The following is a 24948-nucleotide window of genomic DNA, read 5'->3' on the forward strand; positions in this document are numbered from 1 at the left end:
GGCTGCTCCACTTTGTGGCTAATGGTCCACCCTCCCCCCAAACCCTCAGCCCCCCCCCACTCTCTATCTCTCTCCCCCTCTCTCCAGCCTTGAGGCATCCCATTTCAACTCCTCAGCTTCCATTCATAGGGGGGTATTCAAGAGCGCTAGGTGGGAGTGGGGTCTGACCGCATAGTCTACTATTTAAGAGAAAGGGAATTCTCCCTCCCTCTCTCTTTCACTCAGTCCCCAGCTCTCCTGGCTTCTCTCTCTCCTCTCACTGACTACATCAGCAGCAGACTGGGTCTCTAGGTAGATGGAATAGACTGATTGAGAGAAGGAGAGGAAAATGACTAAACTGTCATTGCTTTAGAAGGCAAAGTCACAGACACACAAGAACATTTGTTTGAGGCTTTGGTTTCTTTGAGCCAAGTTCTCACATACTTCCTTTTTGTTCTATTACGTTGATTTAGCTCCGGTGGAGAGATTCTGTGAATTCAGTGGAAGGTAAGCTGCTCCTGTGTTTAGCTGTGTGGTACTTGATGATGTTCTGTTTGAATTAGAATTAATGCTGATGTCTAGATTTTGTGTGATTCGATCATTTAAGATTTTTGTTAGTGTGACTTAATTTAGTATTGATTTTTATTAATATCACAGAAATAACACAGTGGGAAATACAATCAATTGTATGTTTTTGGTTTGTCTTAAAATATGTATTGACGGGCAAAACAAATAAATACAAAGCAAAACATTTCAGAACAGTAAACTGTGGATTATAATGAGATATATTTCATTCATCAAAGTGGAGTCTTTTATTGTTTGTCTATTATACTTTTCAACAAGCGAAGTCTTCTGAAGCTGGCTTAGTTTGTTCCATCATTACTCCTTTACTGTACATGCTCAAAGGTGCCTTTACAGTTTACGAGTTTACCACGTTTCTACTATTTACCTCTTACCTAACCTCATCCACCAGCCTGTTCTCTCTCTCTCTCGCTTGAGCCAGGGGGTGAGGATAGCTGGGTCTTACCTGAACAGAGGGGAAAATTACATTGAGTGATCCAAGATGTTGATCATCTACTGAATAATTCTGCCTGTGGAGGTGTTGAGTTGCAGACAGCTGGGGTTCGGGATAGGAGTAGGGTTGTTCTGTGTGTGTTGCCTCCCGCAGCCTGCCAGATATGAGTCTGTAGATCTACTGTATGTGTGCCAGCAGACATTGAGCTTCTGTAGCTCGAGAGACAGACAACTGCTGTGCAATACAGTTGCTCTCTTTACTCTCTCTATTCTCTCTACTCTCTTTCGATTATCTCTACTCTCTAGTATCTCTACTCTCTAGGATCTCTAGTATCTCCACTCTCTCTACTCTTTGTTCTCTCTACTCTCTCTGTTTTCTTTGCTCTCTTTCTATCATCTCTACTCTCTAGTATCAAGAGCGCTACTCTCTACTCTCTCTAAACTCTCTCTACTCTTTGTTCTCTCTACTCTCTTTACTCTATAGTCTCTCTATTCTCTCGATTCTCTCTGTTCTCGCTACCCTCTCTATTTTCTCTACTCTCTCTTTTCTCTCTATTCTCTCATTGCTACTCGCTCTACTCTCTCTGTTCTCTCTATTCTCTCCTTTCTCTCCACTCTATCTACTCTCCCCTTTCTCTCTAAACTCTCTATTATCTCTACTCTCTCCACTCTCTCCTTTCTCTCTAATCTCTCTACTGTCCCTTTTCTCTCTACTCTGTTCTCTCTACTCTATCTACTCTCTCCCTTCTCTCTCTATCTCTACCCTCTCTACTCTCTCTACTCTATCTACTCTCTCTTCTATCTCTACTCTCTAGTATCTCTGCCCTCTCTACTCTCTCTATTCTCACTAATGTCTCTATTCTCACTACTCTCTCTACACTCTCCTCACTCTACTCTCTACTCTCGACTCTCTACTGTCTCTACTCTCTCTACTCTCTCCTCACTCTACACTCTCTACTCTCTACTGTCTCTACTCTCTCTACTCTCTCCTCACTCTACACTCTCTACTCTCTACTGTCTCTACTGTCTCTACTCTCTACTCTCTCTACTCTCTCTACTCTTTACTATCTACTCTCTCTACTCTCTCCTCATTCTACTCTCTACTCTCTACTGTCTCTACTCTCTCTCTCCTCACTCTACTCTCTACACTCTACTCTCTACTCTCTATTCTCTCTACTCTCTCCTCACTCTACTCTCTACTGTCTCTACTATCTCTACTCTCTCCTCACTCTACTCTCTACACTCAACTGTCTCTACTCTCTACTCTCTCCTCACTCTACTCTCTACTCTCGACTCTCTACTGGCTCTACTCTCTCTACTCTCTCCTCACTCTACACTCTCTACTCTCTACTGTCTCTACTCTCTCCTCACTCTACATTCTCTACTCTCTACTGTCTCTACTGTCTCTACTGTCTCTACTCTCTACTCTCTACTCTTTACTCTCTACTCTCTCTACTCTCTCCTCATTCTACTCTCTACTCTCTACTGTCTCTACTCTCTCTCTCCTCACTCTATTCTCTACACTCTACTCTCTACTCTCTACTCTCTCTACTCTCTCCTCACTCTACTCTCTACTGTCTCTATTCTCTCTACTCTCTCCTCACTCTACTCTCTACTCTCTACTGTCTCTACTATCTCTACTCTCTCCTCACTCTACTCTCTACACTCTACTCTCTCCTCACTCTACTCTCTACACTCTCTATTCTCTACTCTCTCCTCACTCTACTCTCTACTCTCTCAACTCTCTCCTCACTCTACTCTCTACACTCTCTACTATCTACTTTCTCCTCACTCTATTCTCTACTCTCTACTCTCTCTACTCTCTAATCTCTCTAATATCTACTCTCTATACTCTCTCTAATCTCTCCATTCAAATCAAATAAAATTTTATTTGTCACATACACATGGATAGCAGATGTTAATTCGAGTGTAGTGAAATGCGTGTGCTTCTAGTTCCGACAATGCAGTAATAACCAACGAGTGATCTAACCTAACAATTTCACAACAACTACCTTATACACACACACAAGTGTAAAGGGATGAAGAATATGTATTTACAAATATATGAATGAGTGATGGTACAGAACATCATAGGCAAGATGCAGTAGATGGTATAGAGTACAGTATATACATATGAGATGAGTAATGTAGGGTATGCAAACATTATATTAAGTGGCATTGTTTAAAGTGGCTAGTGATACATTTTTACAGCAATTTTTCCATTATTAATTAAAGTGGCTGGAGTACTCACTCTACTCTCTGTGCGCTTGCTACTCTCTCTCTGTTCTTTCTATTTTGTATATTCTCTATGCTCTACTCATTCTATTCTCTCTGCTCTCTCTATTCTCTCTACTCTCTCTACTCTCTCCATTCTCTCTATTCTTTGTTCTCTCTACTCTCTCTACTCTCTGTTGATTCTCTACTCTCTCTACTCTCTTTAATCTCTCTACTATCTATCTATCTATTCTCTCTCTCTGTTCTCTAGTCTCTCTGTTCTCTCTACTCCCTCTTTTCTCTCGACTCCCTCTGTTCTCTCGACTCTCTCTACTCTCTCTACTCTCTCTACTCTCTCTACTCTCTCTATTCTCTCCACTCTATTCTCTCCATTCTTTCTATTTTTTCTATTTTCTACTCTCTCTACTCTCTCTATTATTTGTTCTCTCTACTCTCTCTACTCTCTCTATTCTTTGTTCTCTCTACTCTCTCTATTCTCTGTTCACTCTACTCTCTCTACTCTCTATATTCTCTCTACTCTCTCTAATCTCTTTAATCTCTATACTATCCATCTATTCTCTCTCTGTGTTCTCTAGTCTCTCTGTTCTCTCTACTTCCTCTGTTCTCTCTACTCTCTATTCTCTCTACTCTCTATATTCTCTCTACTCTCTCTATTCTCTGTTCACTCTACTCTCTCTACTCTCTATATTCTCTCTACTCTCTCTAATCTCTTTAATCTCTCTACTATCCATCTATTCTCTCTCTGTGTTCTCTAGTCTCTCTGTTCTCTCTACTTCCTCTGTTCTCTCTACTCTCTATTCTCTCTACTCTCTCTACTCTCTTTCTATTCTCTACTCTAGTATCTATAGTACGTCTAGTATCTCTACTCTCTCTACTATTTGTTCTCTCTACTCTCTGTTCACTCTACCCTCTCTACTCTCTACATTTTCTCTACTCTCTATATTCTCTCTACTCTCTCTGTTCTCTCGATTCCCTGTGTTCTCTCTACTCCCTCTACTCTCTACTCTCTCTACTCTCTTTCTATTCTCTACTCTCTAGTATCTCTAGTACGTCTAGTATCTTTATTCTCTCTACTCTCTCTACTATTTGTTCTCTCTACTCTCTAATCTCTGTTCTCTCTACTCTATCTACTCTCTTTATTCTCTCTGCTCTCTCTGTTCTCTTGACTTCCTCTGTTCTCTCGACTCCCTCTGTTCTCTCGACTCTCTCTACTCTCTCTACTCTCTCTATTCTCTCCACTCTATTCTCTCCATTCTTTCTATTTTTTCTATTTTCTACTCTCTCTACTCTCTCTATTATTTGTTCTCTCTACTCTCTCTACTCTCTCTCTATTATTTGTTCTCTGTACTCTCTCTACTCTCTCTATTCTTTGTTCTCTCTACTCTCTCTACTCTCTATATTCTCTCTACTCTCTCTAATCTCTTTAATCTCTCTACTATCCATCTATTCTCTCTCTGTGTTCTCTAGTCTCTCTGTTCTCTCTACTTCCTCTGTTCTCTCTACTCTCTATTCTCTCTACTCTCTATATTCTCTCTACTCTCTCTAATCTCTTTAATCTCTATACTATCCATATATTCTCTCTCTGTGTTCTCTAGTCTCTCTGTTCTCTCTACTTCCTCTGTTCTCTCTACTCTCTATTCTCTCTACTCTCTCTACTCTCTTTCTATTCTCTACTCTAGTATCTCTAGTACGTCTAGTATCTCTACTCTCTCTACTATTTGTTCTCTCTACTCTCTGTTCACTCTACCCTCTCTACTCTCTACATTTTCTCTACTCTCTATATTCTCTCTACTCTCTCTGTTCTCTCGATTCCCTGTGTTCTCTCTACTCCCTCTACTCTCTACTCTCTCTACTCTCTTTCTATTCTCTACTCTCTAGTATCTCTAGTACGTCTAGTATCTCTATTCTCTCTACTCTCTCTACTATTTGTTCTCTCTACTCTCTAATCTCTGTTCTCTCTACTCTATCTACTCTCTTTATTCTCTCTGCTCTCTCTGTTCTCTTGACTTCCTCTGTTCTCTTGACTCTCTCTGTTCTCCCTATTCTCTCTATTCTTTATTTTCTCTTTGTTCTGTCTTCTCTCTATTATCTCTACTCTCTCTACTCTCTACTCTCTCTGTACTATCTATTTTCTTTACTCTCTACTCTCTATACTCTCTCTACCCTAATCTCTCTAATTGCTCTGTTCTCTCGACTCTCTCTGTTCTCTCTACTCCCTCCCTCTGTTCTCTTGACTCTCTCTGTTCTCTCTGTTCTTTTATTTTTTTATATTCTCTACTCTATTCTATACTCTACTCTACTCGTTCTACTCTCTCTACACTCTGCTCTCTCTATTCTCTCTATTCTCTCTAATCTCTCTATTCTCTCTACTCTCTCTCCGCTCTCTATTATCTTTACTCTCTTTATTCTCTACTCTACTCTACTCATTCTACTCTCTCTACACTCTGCTCTCTCTATTCTCTCTATTATCTCTACTCTCTCTATTCTCTACTCTCTCTCCTGGTTCTCTCATTGTACGGTCGGTACACAGTACTAGCTGGCAGCTCTGCAGACTCCCTTCCTCCCTCTAGTCTATGTGCTGTTCAGCACTGGGCTACAGGCAGCATGTCTGTGTGTGCATGTATAGTCCTCAACACTCACAGATCTCCTATATCAGATCTCCTATATCGGATCTCCTATATCAGATCTCCTATATCAGATCTCCTATATCAGTTCTCCTTTATCAGATCTCCTTTGTCAGATCTCCTATATCGGATCTCCTATTTCAGATCTCCTATATCAGATCTCCTTGATCAGATCTCCTTTATGGGATCTCCTATATCGGATCTCCTATATCAGATCTCCTCCATCGGATCTCCTATATCGGATCTCCGTTATCAGATCTCCTTTATCAGATCTCCTATATCAGATCTCCTCCATCGGATCTCCTATATCGGATCTCCTATATCAGATCTCCTCCATCGGATCTCCTATATCGGATCTCCGTTATCAGATCTCCTTTATCAGATCTCCTATATCAGATCTCCTCCATTGGATCTCCTATATCAGATCTCCTATATCGGATCTCCTATATCAGATCTCCTATATCAGATCTTCTATATCAGATCTCCTATATCGGATCTCCTATATCAGATCTTCTATATCAGATCTCCTATATCAGAGGGCTCAGAGAGAGAAATTAGGGATGTACAGCGCTTATTGGTGGGGGTTGTCGACAGTGATTATGCCCCTGTAAAAGATTGCATGCCTGTGACTGTGATGACTGTGACTGTAATTACTGTGACTGTGAATGAGAGTAGAGGGGAGGATGTGTGGGGGGTACCGTGCACGTGTGTGTGTGTGGAGATGTGTGTGTGTGTGTGTTGGGGCACTGTGTGTGGTTAACTACGGAGATGTGGGGTGCAGTGAAGGAGGAGACCCCCAGGATACCACGTCTGCATCTGTTGGATGGTAAATGCTACATGGGGGCACAATGTAATGCCTACCTCATCTTATCTTTGGAACATTGTGGTGTAGATAATGGTTGAAGCAGGATCAACTCATGGTTCTTCTATTGCAGCACAAGGATGTTCAGTGCCTAATTGGACAATATTGACCCTTTTCCACTCAATACTTTGATGCTTGTGTGGATAAGGCTACCTACTTACTATCTTGGTTCATTTGTCAGACGTCTGATGTTGGGTTTTCTCTTTCATGCACCTTTTCCTTCTTGATATGTGTATAGTCAGTGTCAGAGTGGTTATGTTTCAGTACCAACATGCGGAGGTTGCTCAGGCTTGGTGTGTGAATGTTTTATGATCCTAATGCTATGTGCAGAGAGGAGAGCCATTGATAGTGACACAGCACCAGAGATGAGTGGAAAACTGTCCTTTGTTTGGACAGCTGTATCCTCCATCACCCCATGCTTGATAATCAATGCACTTGGAGAGAGAACTGTATTTACCCTCACTTAGCTCCTCTGGTGGTGACGGAGGAGAAACAATGATTGGGGCATTTACAATGACCTGAAGAGGTTATTTTACATGCTCATAAAGAAAGGAAAGGATAACAAATTAGTTGAGTGAAGAAGCAGATGTGATTTTTGCTGGATGAAACAACGGTCATCTCAATTTCAAACCACCCCCACCTGCACTACCACCCCCACCTGCACTACCACCCCCACCTGCACTACCACCCCCCTCCCCTCTCTCTCTCTCTCTCTCTCTCTCTCTCTCTCTCTCTCACTCTGTCTCTCTCTCTCACTCTCTCTCACTCTGTCTCTCTCTCTCTCTCTCTCTCACTCTCTCACTCTGTCTCTCTCTCTCACTCTGTCTCTCTCTCTCTCACTCTGTCTCTCTTTGTCTCTGTCTCTCTCCTTGACTTTCTCTCTCTTTCTCTCACTCTTTCTCTCTCCCTGTATCTCTCTCTCCCCCTCTCTCTCTCTTTCTCTCTCTCTGTCTTTCTCTGTCTCTCTCTTTCTCTCTCCCTGTATCTCTCTCCCCCTCTCTCTCTCTTTCTCTCTCTCTGTCTTTCTCTGTCTCTCTCTTTCTCTCTCCCTGTATCTCTCTCTCTCTCTCTCTCTCTCTCTATCTTACTCTCTCTCTCTCACTCTCTCTCTCTCTCTCTCTCACTCTGTCTCTCTCTCTCTCTCACTCTGTCTCTCTCTTTGTCTCTGTCTCTCTCCTTGATTTTCTCTCTCTCTCACTCTTTCTCTCTCTCTCCCTCTCCCTCTCTCTCTTTCTTTGTCTCTCTCTTTCCCTCTCTCCTTGCTCTCTGTCTCTCTGTCTCTCCCTCTCCCCCTCTCTCCCTGTATCTCTCTCTCCCCCTCTCTCTCGCTTTCTCTCTCCCTGTCTTTCTCTGTCTCTCTCTTTCTCTCTCCCCCTCTCTCCCTGTATCTCTCTCTCCCCCTCTCTCCCTGTATCTCTCTCTCCCCCTCTCTCTCTCTTTCGCTCTCTCTGTCTTTCTCTCTCTCTCTCTCTCTCAATTCAATTCAATTCAATTTGCTGTATTCTCGCTCTCTTGCTCTCTGCCTCTGTCTCTCTCTCTCCCCCTCTCTCCCTGTATCTCCTCTTTCTATCAGATTCAGATTGCTTTATTGGCATGAAATACAATTTGTAGATATTGCAAAAGCTGTATAGTGGTACAGCATTTCAGGAAATACACTTCAATGCAATGAGGTTAATGAAATCCATTTAATTTCAGTAGTAATAATAACATATCATGTGGACAGGTAAAACACTACTGCTGTTTTATTGTGTGATCTTTGATCGATATATTTCATTAAATAAAACATATTATAAAAAGAAGATGGTTACACTATATGTTGCTTTTAAGGTATATAGAATGTAAATACATCAAGGAATGAATGTTCATGGACTGTCCCTCAGGCTATGGCAATCAGACATCTGTCAGTAATAGCTGCTCCCTCACCCAAAATACTAACAAGCTTTATGTCATTAGTAAATGCACAGAAGTTGGGGATTGATTGAGCTATTCTACATGTCTCATTGATTGAATTTAATGATGTTGAGTAATTACTACCCTGAACAAAAATAAAGACGCAACCTGCAACAATTTCAAAGATTTTACTGAGTTACAGTTCATATAAGGAAATCATTCAATATAAATAGATTCATTAGTCCCTAATCTATGGATTTCACATGACTGGGAATACAGATATGTATCTGTTGGTCACAAATACCTTTAAAAAAAGTAGGGTCGTGGATCAAAAAACCAGTCAGTATCTGGTGTGACCACGATTTGCCTCATGCAGCACGACACATCTCCTTCATATAGAGTTGATCAGGCTGTTGATTGTGGCATGTGGAACGTTGTCCCACTCATCTTCAATGTCTGTGAGAAGTGGCTGGATATTGGCGGTAACTGGAACACGCTGTCATAGACATCAATCCAGTGCATCTCAAATATGCTCAATGGGTAACATGTCTGGTGAGTATGCAGGCCATGGAAGAACTGGGACAATTTCAGCACCCAGGAATTGTGTACAGATCTTTGCGACATGGGACCGTGCATTTTCATGCTGAAACATGAGGTGATAACGGCGGATGAATAGCATGACAATGGGCTTCAGGATCTCATCACGTACAGTATCTCTGTGCATTCAAATTGCCATCGATAAATTGCAATTGTGTTCATGCCTACCCATACCATAACCCCACAACCACCATGGGGCACTCTGTTCACAAAGTTGACATCAGCACACCGCTCACCCTCACGATGTCATACATGTGGTCTGTGGTTGTGAGGCTGGTTGGACGTACTGCCAAATTCTCGAAAACAGTGTTGGAGTCGGCTTATGGTAGAAAAATTAACACTCAAAATTCTGGCAACAGCTCTGGTGGACAGTCCTGCAGTCAGCATGCCAATTGCACTCTCCCTCAAACCTTGAGACATCTGTGGTATTGTGATGTGTAAAAAAAAATACTACACATTTTAGATTGGCCATTTATTGTCCCCAGCACAAGGTGCACCTGTGTAATAACCATGTTGTTTAATCAGCTTCTTGATATGTCACACCTGTCAGGTGGTTGGATTATCTTGGCAAAGAAAATGCTCACTAACAGGAATGTAAACAAATTTGTGCACAACATTTAAGAGAAATAAGCTTTTTGTGCATACGGAACTTTTCTGGGATCTTTTATTTCAGCTCATGAAACATGGGACCAACACTTTACATGTTGAGTTGATATTTTTGTTCAGTGTAGATAATGACCTCCTGTGGTTCATTCAGACTGTTCCAGGTTGGTAAATGTGTGTTTTTCACCATGTATGGCCAGTGTGGCCTGTCTTACAGCCAGATGTTAACCTGAAACATAAAGATTTAATCAGATCCCGGTACCTGGAAACTCATAACCCGCATCATGCAGACTGACTGCAAGACCAAAACATTCCTGGTGAGAAAATGTAATTGTTTGTGCTTGTAGTGGTTTGAGTTCATGAAATGCCACCACCATTGACGGCGAATAAATAAATACCATCTATCCCTTTGAGAGCACCTATTTGATTTATATAGACTAATCCTTCAATCCAGTAGATTGTCGTCTGTAGTATTGTGCTTTGCTTTTGTGCTTTGATTGTGTGTTATGTCTGCTGTTCACATCACATTTGAGACTGACACATATGAATGTATTAAGCCTTATAAAAGGCCTCTTTCCTGTGTCACTCCCAGATTTGGCCTCTGACTGACAGCCCCTCCGCCCGACGAGACAAAAAGCTCCTGACAGATTAGTTATCACCACGGGAACAAAGATTCTCTCAAAAAGAATCCAATGTCTTAAAGTGTTGAACTCCCAGACGGTTTTTAATGTTACTCTGATGCTAATGTGAGAGCTGAGTGGAGGGGAAGAGCTGGCAGCCTGTGGGTGCATCCCAAATTACACCTTATTCCCTATACAGTGCATTACTGTTGAACAGAGCCCTAAAGGACCTGGTCGAAAGTAATGCTCTATATAGGGGATAGGGTGAGATTTGGGACACTGTCTGTGTTCCCGGGGGCTTTGTGTTGCCAACGTTATAACTCCATTGGTGGCATCCAAGAGATGAACACAGCTGGCTGATGATGGGACTGTGACTCGCCAGTGACCCCACATATTGGAATGCACACACCATAGAATCGTGTTCCCTGGACAAGACAGGCCTCATTGAGGGGGCAGACAATTTAAATTGGGATATGGTAAATGGGAGACCCATAAAGTGTATGACCTGGGGTCGTATTAGTGTGTGAAAGGATGGTAGTACTCCCCGTGAGGACACGCGACACACTGTCAGCCTTTCATTGACAGGGACAAACAGATGTCCTCATATCACAGCCAACATTCCTGCCTCGATTTCCGAGTGGGAAAAACCTCTCCTTCCCGTCATAAAGCCTGTCAATGATGTGAAGAATACCCCACTGTATTCAAAAGATAGCCTTCAGTACTTTGGATGTCCTTGAATAACCTAAAAATCCCCTCGGTTCATTTACAAGTGAATGAAGAAGGCAACATGGCAATTCACCTAATGTTATTACTCTCAACTTTTTCATCAAGTTGTCTACTGTACGTTGTTAGCAGAAGTACTGGACAGCTGCCTCTGCAGTTTGCGAGGGAGGAACTAGGACCAAGGACAGAGAAAGTTGTCCTTTCCTCTGTCTGAATTCACTGCTGCAGTGCAAAGCCAAAGTCGGGGAGCAACACAGTGAAATGCTCCCGAGACCACATGCCTGCAAGGTGCTCCCTCGCCAGGAAAGGGATTTTTCTGTCCACCATTAGACAGAAAATCCTTGTGCCTACCACAGACAAGCAAGTAGACAGTTATTCATCCATAAAGCCACTATAGAGCCATGCTGCATTATTGTCTGAAGGTCTGTTTGTCTGTGAGGGAATTGGATCCTGCTGAGAATTTTCCAATTTTTTTTTTAACTTCACTCATGTTGTGTCTGGTCGTAGTGCCACTTTGTATATGTAAGCAATTAAGTTAACAAGCGCTCTGTAGAGGTAACCAATATGAAGCCACAGTTGCTCCCAGCTCTCTTGTTTCTTGTTATGGTGCTGCAATCAGATCTCTGTCGAGCTCGTCTTGCAGCAAGATTTGATAACCTGAGAAGGTGTTGGCTGCTTGAAAGTTCATCCTTGTCTTCAAGGTCAGCCAGCCTCAATAAGATACAGTACATTATCAACACATAACATCATAAAGTGCCTTCTAAAAGTATTCACATCCCTTCACTTTTTCCACATGTTGTTGTGTTACAGACCTAATGAAGACGTTGTGTCACTGGCCTACACACAATGCCCCATAATGTCAAAGTAGAATTATATTTGAGACATTTTTACAAAATAATAAAAAACTAAAAGCTGAAATGTCTTTCGTCAATATGTTTTCTGCCCCTTTGTTATGGCAAGCCTATATAAGGTCAGGAGTAAAAATGTGCTTAAGTCAGATAATAAGTTACATGGATTCACTTTGTCTGAAATACTTGTGTTTATCAACTAAGGTCCCTCAGTTGAGCAGTGAATTTCAAGCACAGATTCAACCACAAAGACCAGGGTGGTTTTCCAATGCCTCGCAAAGAAGGGCACCTATTGGTAGATGGGTAAGGAAGAAGAAAATGGAGGAAGAAAACCACTCAGGGACCTCACCATGAGGCCAATGGTGACTTTAAAACAGTTACAGAGTTGAATGGCTGTGATAGGAGGAGACTGAGGATGGATTATCAGCATTGTAGTTACTCCACAATATAACCTAAATGACAGAGTGAAAAAAAGGAAGCCTGTACAGAATACAAATATTCCAAAATACGCGTCCTGTTTTTAATAAGGCACTAACGTAAAAAATGTTTTAATGACTCCAACCTAAGTGTATGTCAACTTATGACTTCAACTGTATATGGAGTTGCTTACCAAGAAAACATTAAATGTTCCTGATTGGCCTAAAACTTGGACTTTGGACTTAAATCGCCTTGAAAATCCATGGCAAGACTTGAAAATAACTATCTAGCGATGATCAACAACCAACTTGACAGAGCTTGAAGAATTGTTAAAATAATAATAATGTGCAGATATTGTACAATCCAGGTGTGCAAATCTCTTAGTGACTTACCCAGAAAGACTCACCCCTGTAATCGCTGCTAAAGGTGATTGTTACATGTATTGACTCAGGAGGTTAAATACTTATCTAATCAAGATACACTCTATTAGTGGTTATTTTTCTTACATTTTTAGCAAAAGTTAGAATTTTTCTTCTACTTTGACATTGCAGAGTACTTTGTGTAGATAATTTAAAAAAATACATGTTAATCTATTTTAACCCCACTTTGTAACAACAAAATGTGGGAAAAGTCCAGGGGTGTGAATACTTTCTGAAGGCAGTGTAGTTAGAATAAAGTCAAAGACATGCAGATTTGCTTGTCATTGCTGTGTGGTGTTAAAACTAAAGGAAAGGAAGTGGGATGAATGACTAGAGGTCCAGGTTGTTACGACTGTCTGCTGAAATGAATGGTTAGATGTGCTATAAAGGCAGCAGATGAGGCAGCTTCTCCCCGGCGCTGCCTGCCACACAGAGGTTGAACTAATAAACAGGAGATCACCAACAACATGGTAAAAATATCTCATGAACAACGACTGGTATGTGTCCTCTCCGTCTGGACTGGACTACAAGAGCAGTGTGTGACAGACCTACGTGGGTTACCAGCAGTAGAGAAAATGGATGGGCTCTGTCCAGAGATGAGAGACATTTTGACAATAAAATGGATGGGCTCTGTCCAGAGATGAGAGACATTTTGAAAATAAAATGGATGGGCTCTGGCCAGAGATGAGAGACATTTTGACAATAAAATGGATGGGCTCTGTCCAGAGATGAGAGACATTTTGACAATAAAATGGATGGGCTCTGTCCAGAGATGAGAGACATTTTGACAATAAAATGGAGTCTCCGGCTGTCTGCCTGCCATTCTATTCCCCTCCCATGTGCATTCACAGCATCCTAATTTGTCTTTGTATCTCAATGTCAGAATGGGAAATTGCTTTTCGGTTCTGTAAATGTGTGTTGACTTTTTGTAACAGTCAGATAAGTTGGGATAGGATCTAAAGCAACCCTGTGTTTCAATCAGGGTGATACTGTTCACCCCTGGCTAGATGATCTCACTAGCTGTTCATTGTCTGAGTCCCAAATGGCACTCTATTCCCTATGTAGTGTACTACTTTTGAAGGTGCACCATATAGGGAATAGGGTGCCATTTGGGACTTAGCAGTGCATTGCGATAAGTGTTTGTGCTGGTGACACAGTCCTCCACCCCCAGCCTGTCTTATCAGACATGAACACACCAACCAACCCACTCCCCTGCTATCTGTGGCATCAGATACACCAGGGTCATGGAAGATCAATAACATGGGGCTTGATTTATATGAAACCAAGCCCTTTCATCCCGAGAAAAAAATAAGACCATATTTCGATTTAAAACTTTCAAGTAATTTTAAGCTTTTCCCATACCAAGGAAAATTATAAGCTATATGCCAGGAGGGGATATAATCAAAACATTGTAACACATGATTTATTTAATATTCTCCCTTCTCTGAGTGTTTACCCCTTAGTTTAGAAACATACTGTACAGTGCCTTCTGAAAGTAGTCAGACCCCTTGACTTTTCCCACATTTTGTTAAGTGAAAGACTTATTCTAAAATTGATTAAATAAATAAAAAATCCTCAGCAATCTAAATACAATAACCCATAATGACATGATATTTAAAAAAAATGTTAGCTAATTTATACACATTTTAAAACAGAAATACCTTATTTACATAAGTATTCAGAATTGAGCTCCAGTGCATTCTGTTTCCATTGATCATCCTTGAGATGTTTCAACAACTTGATTGGAGTCCACCTGTGGTGAATTCAGTTGATTGGACATGATTTGGAAAGGCACAGACCTGTCTATACAAGGACCCACAGTGCATGTCAGAGCAAAAACCAAGCCAGTAAGTCGAAGGAATTGTCCGTGGAGCTCTAGGGAAGGGTACCAAAAAAATTCTGCAGCATTGAAGGTCGCCAAGAACACAGTGGCCTCCATCATTCTTAAATCGAAGAAGTTTGGAACCATGAAGACTCTTCCTAGAGCTGGTCGCCCAGCCAAACTGAGCAATCGGGAGATAAGGGCCTTGGTCAGGGAGGTGACCAAGAACCCGATGGTCACTCTGACAGAGCTCCGGAGTTCCTCTGTGGAGATGGGAGAACATTCCAGAAGGACAACCTTTTCTGCAGCACTCCACCAATCAGGCCTTTATGTTAGAGTGGCAAGACGGAAGCCACTCCTCAGTAAAAGGCACCTGACAGCCCACTTAGAGTTTATCAAAAGGCACCTAAAGACTCTCAGACCATGAGAAACAAGATTATCTGGTCTGATGAAACCAAGATTCTTTGGCCTGAATTTCAAGCATTACGTCTGGAGGAAACCTGACACCATCCATACGGTGAAGCATGTTGGTGGCAGCATCATGCTGTGGGGATGTTTTTCAGTGGCAGGGACTGGGAGACTAGTCAGGATCGAGTTGAACGGTGCAAAGTAGGGAGAGATTATTTATGAAAACCAGCTCAGAGTGCCCAGGACGTCAGACTAGGGCGAAGGTTCACCTTCCAACCAGAAAATTACCCTAAACACACAGGATATGCAGAGAAGAATGGAGAAACTTCCTAAATACGGGTGTGCCAAGCTTGTACTGTCATACTCAAGAAGATTAAAGGCTGTAGTGCCAAATATACTTCACGAAATAACTGAGTAAAGAGTCTGAATATTTATGTAAATGTGATCTTCCGTTTTTCGCAAAATGTTCTAAAATCCTGTTTTCGCTTTGTCATTATGGGGTATTACGAGTAAATTGATGAGGAAGAAAAACAATTTAATCATTTTAGAATAAGGCTGTAACCTAACAAAGTGTGGAAAAAGTGTCTGAATACTTTCCAAAGACGGTATGCATATTCTAAGAGACTTGTCTACAATTTCAAGTTCCTTAAAGGTCCAACGCATCAGACATTTTTATCTCAATATCAGATCATTTCTGGGTAACGATTATGTACCTTACTGTGATTGTTTTCAAATAAAATGGTCAAAAATAAACAGAAATAGTTTCTTAGCAAAGAGCAATTTCTTAAGCAAGAATTTTGCTAGGACTGCCTGGGAGTGTTCTGAGTGGAGAGGGAAAAACTGAAAACTAGCTGTTATTGGCAGAGAGGGTTGGAACTCTCTTTCTTATTGGTCTATTAGCTAATTTACCTGCTGGTAATGTCACCAGGCAGGCCAAAACTCCATCCCATGAAAACAGGCTGACATTTCAGCTAGTCTGGTCAAACAGCTCTTACACTAAAAGAGCATTTTCACAATTTCACAGTATAGTTCCAACCTCATAGTGTGGAAATATATATAAAACACAGCAAAATCATGTTTTTGACTGCACTATGCCATTAAAGTTAATCTTGTGGGGTTATTTGCAGTTCTGCAATTATTCAATTATAGTTATCATCAACATGGTAATGTATACAGCTCAGAAATACCAAACACATTTAGGCTACATTTAATGTGAGGTGAAATTTCTTATCACCTCTGTGACTTGTCCAACAGCCAGATATGAGGGTCAATTTCTGTGTCGTTACCATCTAGGCCTTTCATCCGAACAAATGTTTATTATGACTGCTCAAAACAATTAGTTAGAAACCAATCAGTGAGCCCAAACCTGCCACAACTGACTGCCCTTTAAATTGTATCCAGGCCAGAGAAAATAAATGTCTGAGGGGTGCCTGCGTCTAGTCGTCCACTAGCAAACTAGACTGAGAGGGCTTGTTTAGAGGCAGTGGACTGCGTTAGAGGCTGCATCCAAAATGGCACCCTTTTGTGTTTGTCTTTTCCAATGTGTTAGGTCTTGGGCACAGTCAGTACCATCAGTGAGCCTCATCTCTCTAAAGCATGCGGTGTCTTCCTCCCCTCCCTTTGAATGGATAAGATGAGATTGATTGACTGCTTCGTCTACGGTGTTTTCAAAAATGAATTCTTGCGTCGTTTTCAACTCAGTTCAACACTGTGCAATATCAGTAAGGGTTGTGTACTGTTTGATCGATCGAGACAAGGACAGAGAGCACCGGGTTTCCAATTGTTGCAAGGTGATAACTTTAGAAACCCATTTTGGTGAGCAGCAACAACATGACTGAGGGCTGGAGTTTACAATCGATCCCATTTCTCACTCGCACTCGCATTCAATCCACGTTATAAGTCATACAGGAAATCAATTTCTGTGTTTGATGATTATAACTCTCAGCCATACAGATATAGTGCTGGCCTCAGCAACTATCTCTTCTCTCCCCCCTCACCCTCTCTCTCTCTCTCTCTCTCTCTCCCTCTCTCTCTCTCTCTCTCTCTCTCTCTCTCTCTCTCTCTCCCTCTCTCTCTCTCTCTCCTTCTCTCTTTCTCTCTCTGATTGTGACCTTCGTGGAGATTGAAACAAACACTTTAACCGCTCCAGAAGAGGACATAAGTAGAAACCCTTTCACCTTGCAGGCGTTTTTTTATGATTTATGTGCATATCAAACCATTTCAATATTAGCCCGTGTGTCCTCCTTATCGCCAAGCTTCTCTTTAAACGTTAATCTTGAAATGTGATAAGAGAGAGTTTTTTTCTGGGCTTTGTAGTAAATGGAAGATGTAAGTGTGGCAGTTTGATGTGATGTATTTTCTCATGATCTTTTGTTGGAGCAGAATTTCCTGGTCATTGAGCCTCGTACTCTGATACCATGGTCTATGAGCCTGATACTCTGGGTCAGTACACATCCACTGAGATATTTTGTAAGGCGTCTCTCAAGGTGAAAAGATCCTACAGACAATAACTGGTCATTCACCTCCTCACGAGCGACCCAGATTAAATAAGAGTGTGTGCCAAGGAAGGCAAGCCCGTCTTTGCCATGGGTACACCTACAAAACTAGGCAAGCTTGATAATTTCTACTGAAACGAAAAGCATGCTTTTTCCTGTTCTCTGTTTAACATACTGGGGATGTAGATACAGTCCTGGGAGTTGGTTGAAGAAATCATTGAATATGTACAGTTTTTACACATCAAGTGTGCCAATCTGTTTCATTATTCAGTTTGTTTGTTGTGTAGTTGATCTGACTGATACGGTAGACAGTAGTACACTCCAGCAATGCAACTGCTTCCTTTTTACTCCTCGGGCATATCTTCCATTTATCATTAGCAGACAGTCATGATCTGTATTAGCTTGCGTTTATGTCATGAAACACATATGCCCGCAGAATGATGACGCTTGCCTTCCTTCCTGCTCTATCAATAGTTAGTATTTTTTACCAAACAGACTGGTTGCAGTGACAGGCCAAACTGTGCGTGGTGAACAGTTGTCTTTTCTAGTGATTTATTTTGATTGTACCATATGGAACAGTGAGTATTAGTTAAGCTAGATTACCAAGGGACAACTGGTAGTCCATTTTTAGCCCAATGGACCTGTATTTCTTGGGTTTTTAAAGGAAAGAAAATGGGTCGGTTATTGATTTTTGGTCCCAGGCCGCCACTGTAGGCTAGAGTGATAATTAAGTTTGCAGCATGGGGGCCAGGCTGAGCTGAGTTTGAAAGAAATCCTGGCTTCTGCATATAACATCTGAAATCCTCTACAGGCGGAAAGCTCCCTCTCATCAATCATAAAGTGCTCCTCCAGAACCAATTGAAATAACAACTTCCAGTGTCTTAAAGATGGGACAAGGAAAGAAAATGTAAGGCACTCCTGGAAAAGCAATCATCGACAGAATAGCAATAATTGTTAATTTCCCCTGAAACTAGAGGTTAACGTGGGAAACGGTAGCAGCTATGCTAAGCGATTAAACATTTATAACAAAAATCTTACTTGCGCCTATTCCCTAAATATTGCCTTTATTTTGACCATAGGTCTTGGTCAAAAGAAATGCACTAGGGACTAGAGCGCCATTTGGGATACAATCGAAGGAAAATTTTGTAGCTTATAGGCAAAACTGTAGCTTATAGGGATTTCAATGGCCTGCAGGGTCCTGGTTTTCCCTCTTGCTGTGTTCAAGCCTCATCCTCTTCCTTCTGCTTTGTGTTAAATAAGTGCACTCACTGGATTTATTGAAGGATCAAGATCCTCCAACACAGTACAGAAGGAAAAAACGCAGCACACAGAGGAGAGTCTTCATCAGAGAAGAAAAAATCATGTTTAGTACCGTAAAGTAAAGGAGGATCATGGCTTTCATTGGTTGGAGTTGGAGCCACAGTGCCATGGTTCTTACATTACACTGATGACAAAAGCAGGGAGGTACAGTCAAGTATGAAAGCAGATTTATGTAAAGAAACACTTCTGGGGATTAGATTTAATTTCTATGGGGTCTCAGTTCTGTCTCACACAATATTTTATTTTCCATAGAAAATGAAGGACCATGCTTATTGTATCCACACCCACATGGTAAAACTGTTCATCAGTTCACCCGATGCTTGCAATGTAGCTACAGTAGATTAATGTAGTTTCGTCCTTATTTGATCAATCCAAATCATGTCAACCTAGTTAAAACTATCACATTTTACCCTATTTCTTGATCCCATAACAGTCTAAACCCTATCTAAACCGCATTGAATAACAGATTCACTATATGGAACAACAGAAAGGCCCCCCCAAAAATACAAAAGAAATTTGTTCTGAAGTGTCTGTCCTATATCTGAGAGATATAAGAAAGATCAGGAAACATTAAAAAACAAACATCTTTGTACATTTTTGTCACTGAACAGTCTCCATATGTATACTACTGTACACCTGCTCGTCGAACATCTCATTCCAACATCTTGGGCATTCATATGGAGTTGGTCCCCCCTTTGCTGCTATAACAGCCTCCGCTCTTCTGGGAAGGATTTCCACTAGATGTTAGAACATTGCTGCAGGGACTTGCTTCCATTCAGCTACAAAAGCATTAGTGAGGTCGGGCACTGATGTTGAGCAATTTGGCCTGGCTCGCAGTCGGCGTTCCAATTCACCTCAAAGGTGCTCGATGGGATTGAGGTCAGGGTTCTGTTTTGGCCAGTCAAGTTCTTCCACACCAATCTCGACAAACCATTTCTGTATGGCCCTCACTTTGTGCACTGGGGCAATGTCATGCGGAAACAGGAAAGGGCCTTCCCCAAACTGTTGCCACAAAGTTGAAAGCACAGAATTGTCTAGAACGTAATTACTTGCTGTAGTGTTAAGATTTCCATTCACTGGATCTAAGGGGCCTAGCCAGAACCATGAGAAACAGCCCCAGACCATTTTTCCTACTCCACCAAACTTTACAGTTGGCACTATGCTTGGTAGTGAGTGTTGCAACTGAGGACAGACAATTTTCATGTGCTACGCTCTTCAGCGCTCTGCAGTCCCGTTCTGTGAGCTTGTCTGACCAATCAATTCACAGCTGATCCGTTTTTGTTCCTAGACATTTCCACTTCACAATAACAACACTTACAGTTAACCGTGGCAGCTGTAGCAGGGCAAAAATGTGACTAACTGAGTATGACGGTCCCGTGTATAAAGTCATTGAGCTCTTCAGTACGGCCCTTCAACTGTCAATGTTTGTCAATGGAGATTGCATGGCTGTGTGCTCGATTTTATACATTTGTGAACAACGGGTGTGGCTGAAATAGCCAGATCCACAAATTTCCACAGAGGTGTCCTATTAGTGTGCAGCCCAAACTCTTCGGACACTACATACAGAGGTTGGAAGATTGGCTCTACCAACAAGCCCCATCGGCTGTACCGAATTCAGAGCAAAACGGAGAACACCATTGTGTTTGTGAGAGTCTCATCTTTCCATAGAGGGGTCTTAATAGTTTGTAGGATAAACCGATGTTTGGACGGAGAGATGCGTTGGACTGAGAAACTTTGAACAGATATTTTCATGGGGATTTTTTTATTATGCTAATTGGTTTTCCACAGGGGTGCAGACATCGTCTCTAATCCCCATGATCATTATGTATGTCCATATGGCAGGATCAGAGAAGGATGCTGCTTTGCTTGTTTTGAGATCTGTAGACTCATTCTTCTTTGCCATTTTTTCGAATTAATCAATCCAAACCTTTGCTAAGGGCTGTAACCTGGCACTCCTCGTTGCGTCGTGCAGAGAACACCTCCTCGGGCCTTATTGCTTAAATGGGCACCATTGTTAAGACAGATGAATAGTCACTACTGCAAAGTTTTGAATAAGAAGCTTTTGAAGACGGGACTTTGTTTGAAACCATTCCCAGCTGTCCTCTGTGTGGGGTGGGTATAAAACTGAAGTGTTGCCGGCTCAGTACCACTCATACAATACTGGGCTAATATAGATCACTTGCACTAAATATGTGTGCCAGCCAGCAGGTTCTACTTTCCCTGGTAAAATTCCCCTCACATTGGCCACATGGCAGCCAACTGGCTTTGTTGCGGTCTGAGAAGCTAACAATAGAGTAAAAACAAGTGAAAGAATTAGAAAGCAGCAGCAGTCAAATAGTGTCAGGTCTGAGTTGGTGTGCCAGCGACCAGCTGCATTAGCATCAAACCATGGCCACGGGGGTCTGCTGATGGAAGTCCAGGAGGGGAGGCCGTTTTCTTCGTTTCCCATGGTAGAAAAAAGCTACAACTGTCTGTTATTCACAGTATCATCTAATAATAACCGTATGGTCACAAGAAGCTGGCATTAGCTTCTCCTGTCTGTAGATAGTTGATTCTGATTAGACATGTTTTATTCCTTTCCACTTGTTTTTGGAATAATACTGTGTTTTGCCAAAGCCACAGATTTGCTAAATAATGCCTCACACAAAGAGTAGTTTTGTCTCTCAGGGAGGGTTGGGTCCCTTAGAGGTTCATGTGGAGAGAAGCCAGCCAGCCTCCAAAGTGAGAAAGCCAACCATCCGTCCAGAACTAAAACCCCAGCAGCAGCTCAAAGCAATTTTCTGGCTATTTTGTTGATTTAATCCCTGGTTTGCGATGCTCAGGCACAGTGGAGTGAGTGTGTGAGTGTGTGTGTGTGTGTGTGTGTGTGTGTGTGTGTGTGTGTGTGTGTGTGTGTGTGTGTGTGTATGCCTGTGAGGTGGGGGGTAGCTTTTTAGCACCCCTAGGGTCCAGATCTTTAGCGCTCCCATTAGTGCTCTTACTGTGCGTACATCACGGAGGCACTCATCCCTGTCTGTCGAATCAGCGGCTGGCTACGTGGGGCTGCTGAGGCTGAGATCAGTCATGGGATCCCATCCCCTGTATCCCTGTGACTGGGGCTCATCTGTCAGCCAGCCTAATCACACATCAGCCAGCCCCGGTTCAGGAGGCCGAGCAGACAGAAGCAGAGCAGCTCCTCACAGCACAGGATGTTACCTGTTCATGACTTCCCTGTGCCAATGACTGTCCTGTCTGTCAGCCCCCCACCGTCTGCTCTCACAGGGGAGAGTGTAGAAATGATGTACTTACTGAAGATGAGGAACACCAAATAAATGGTGCAGAAAAGTAAGCATTTAATTAGCTTGTGGTACAAAACACACACACTTTTATTGAAGGCAGGAAATCCATTGTTACATTTGTATTTACACTCATGTCCCCACGTATAATGTGCCAATAAGGAGGTATTTCTAAATATGTCACTCTTAACTTAAACTAAGTGACCTAATAGTTACTTAATACAATTTTGTTAGGAATAGTCTTCACAAATCCCCCCTTTATGTCAACATCTATTCTTGTGTTCATACAGAACATGTAGTTAATGCTTCACGTTCAAGCTCGGTTGCCCACACCGGAGAATACTTTAACTAACCTGTATTTACAGTGGAGAATACTTTAACTAACCTGTATTTACAGTGGAGAATACTTTAACTAACCTGTATTTACAGTGGAGAATACTTTAACTAACCTGTATTTACAGTGGAGAATACTTTAACTAGCCTGTATTTACAGTGGTGAATACTTTAACTAACCTGTATTTACAGTGGAGAATACTTTAACTAACCTGTATTTACAGTGGTGAATACTTTAACTAACCTGTATTTACAAGAGCAAATACTTTAAGTAACCTGTATTTACAGTGGTGAATACTTTAACTAACATGTATTTGGTGTGGAGAATACTTTAACTAACCTGTATTTACAAGAGCGAATACTTTAACTAACCTGTATTTACAGTGGTGAATACTTTAACTAACCTGTATTTGGTGTGGAGAATACTTTAACTAACCTGTATTTACAGTGGTGAATACTTTAACTAACCTGTATTTACAGTGGTGAATACTTTAACTAACCTGTATTTACAGTGGTGAATACTTTAACTAGCCTGTATTTACAGTGGTGAATACTTTAACTAACCTGTATTTACAGTGGAGAATACTTTAACTAACCTGTATTTACAGTGGTGAATACTTTAACTAACCTGTATTTACAAGAGCGAATACTTTAAGTAACCTGTATTTACAGTGGTGAATACTTTAACTAACATGTATTTGGTGTGGAGAATACTTTAACTAACCTGTATTTACAAGAGTGAATACTTTAACTAACCTGTATTTACAGTGGTGAATACTTTAACTAACCTGTATTTGGTGTGGAGAATACTTTAACTAACCTGTATGTACAGTGGTGAATACTTTAACTAACATGTATTTGGTGTGGAGAATACTTTAACTAACCTGTATTTACAGTGGATAATAATTTAAATAACCTGTATTTACAAGAGAGAATACTTTAACTAACCTGTATTTACAGTGGTGAATACTTTAACTAACCTGTATTTACAGTGGTGAATACTTTAACTAACCTGTATTTGGTGTGGAGAATACTTTAACTAACCTGTATTTACAGTGGATAATAATTTAAATAACCTGTATTTACAAGAGAGAATACTTTAACTAACCTGTATTTACAGTGGTGAATACTTTAACTAACCTGTATTTACAGTGGTGAATACTTTAACTAACCTGTATTTACAGTGGTGAATACTTTAACTAGCCTGTATTTACAGTGGTGAATACTTTAACTAACCTGTATTTACAGTGGTGAATACTTTAACTAACCTGTATTTACAGTGGTGAATACTTTAGCTAACCTGTATTTGGTGTGGAGAATACTTTAACTAACCTGTATTTACAAGAGTGAATACTTTAACTAACCTGTATTTACAGTGGTGAATACTTTAACTAACCTGTATTTGGTGTGGAGAATACTTTAACTAACCTGTATTTACAGTGGTGAATACTTTAACTAACATGTATTTGGTGTGGAGAATACTTTAACTAACCTGTATTTACAGTGGATAATAATTTAAATAACCTGTATTTACAAGAGAGAATACTTTAACTAACCTGTATTTACAGTGGTGAATACTTTAACTAACCTGTATTTACAGTGGTGAATACTTTAACTAACCTGTATTTGGTGTGGAGAATACTTTAACTAACCTGTATTTACAGTGGATAATAATTTAAATAACCTGTATTTACAAGAGAGAATACTTTAACTAACCTGTATTTACAGTGGTGAATACTTTAACTAACCTGTATTTACAGTGGTGAATACTTTAACTAACCTGTATTTACAGTGGTGAATACTTTAACTAGCCTGTATTTACAGTGGTGAATACTTTAACTAACCTGTATTTACAGTGGTGAATACTTTAACTAACCTGTATTTACAGTGGTGAATACTTTAGCTAACCTGTATTTACAGTGGTGAATACTTTAACCAACCTGTATGTTTTATCTAACCACAAGATTAAAGGAAAGAAAACAAACTTTTACTACCTGTCTCTAAACCACAATTTAATCTCGGCACATTTTCCAGCAGACCATTACTCTTAAAAGAAACAACATGTATCAGGAGCACATGAGGTAGGTGGTACCTTAATTGCGGAGTAAGGGCTCATGGTAATGGCTAGAGCGGCATTGATGGGATGATATCAAATACATGGTTTTCATGTGTTTGATGCCATTCCATTTGCTCTGTTACAGCCATTATTTTGAGCCATTCGCCCCTCGAGAACTTGTTCTCAACTAGCTTACCTGGTTAAATGAAGGTGAAATAAATTAAATGAAAAAAATGATTTAACAAAGCAGCCTCAATGCTCAGGAGCCTTGCCAAACAGCCCAGTAACTTCTGGTGTAGAAATAATCATGTTACCAAATGAAGCTGAATGGCCGTCTGTAGAGCGGTGAGGTGAATGCTGATCTGACCCTTGGGGAGCCCTGTGATGCGTACCAAATAGCACCCTATC

General features: G+C 41.1%; 1 protein-coding gene across 1 annotated transcript in view; it reads left to right on the plus strand.

Moving 5' to 3' along the window:
- The first annotated feature begins 236 nt into the window (after window positions 1–236).
- The window catches only part of LOC139389639 (tenascin-like), an 86690-nt gene continuing 61978 nt past the window's right edge, over window positions 237–24948 (plus strand). The window contains exons 1-2 of the mRNA XM_071136504.1: window positions 237–291; window positions 453–486. The gene's annotated coding sequence lies outside the window, so the exon portion shown is untranslated. The remainder of the gene's footprint in view (window positions 292–452; window positions 487–24948) is intronic.

The sequence above is a fragment of the Oncorhynchus clarkii genome, chromosome 30 (genome assembly GCF_045791955.1).
Source record: "Oncorhynchus clarkii lewisi isolate Uvic-CL-2024 chromosome 30, UVic_Ocla_1.0, whole genome shotgun sequence".
Classification (NCBI taxonomy): domain Eukaryota; kingdom Metazoa; phylum Chordata; class Actinopteri; order Salmoniformes; family Salmonidae; genus Oncorhynchus; species Oncorhynchus clarkii.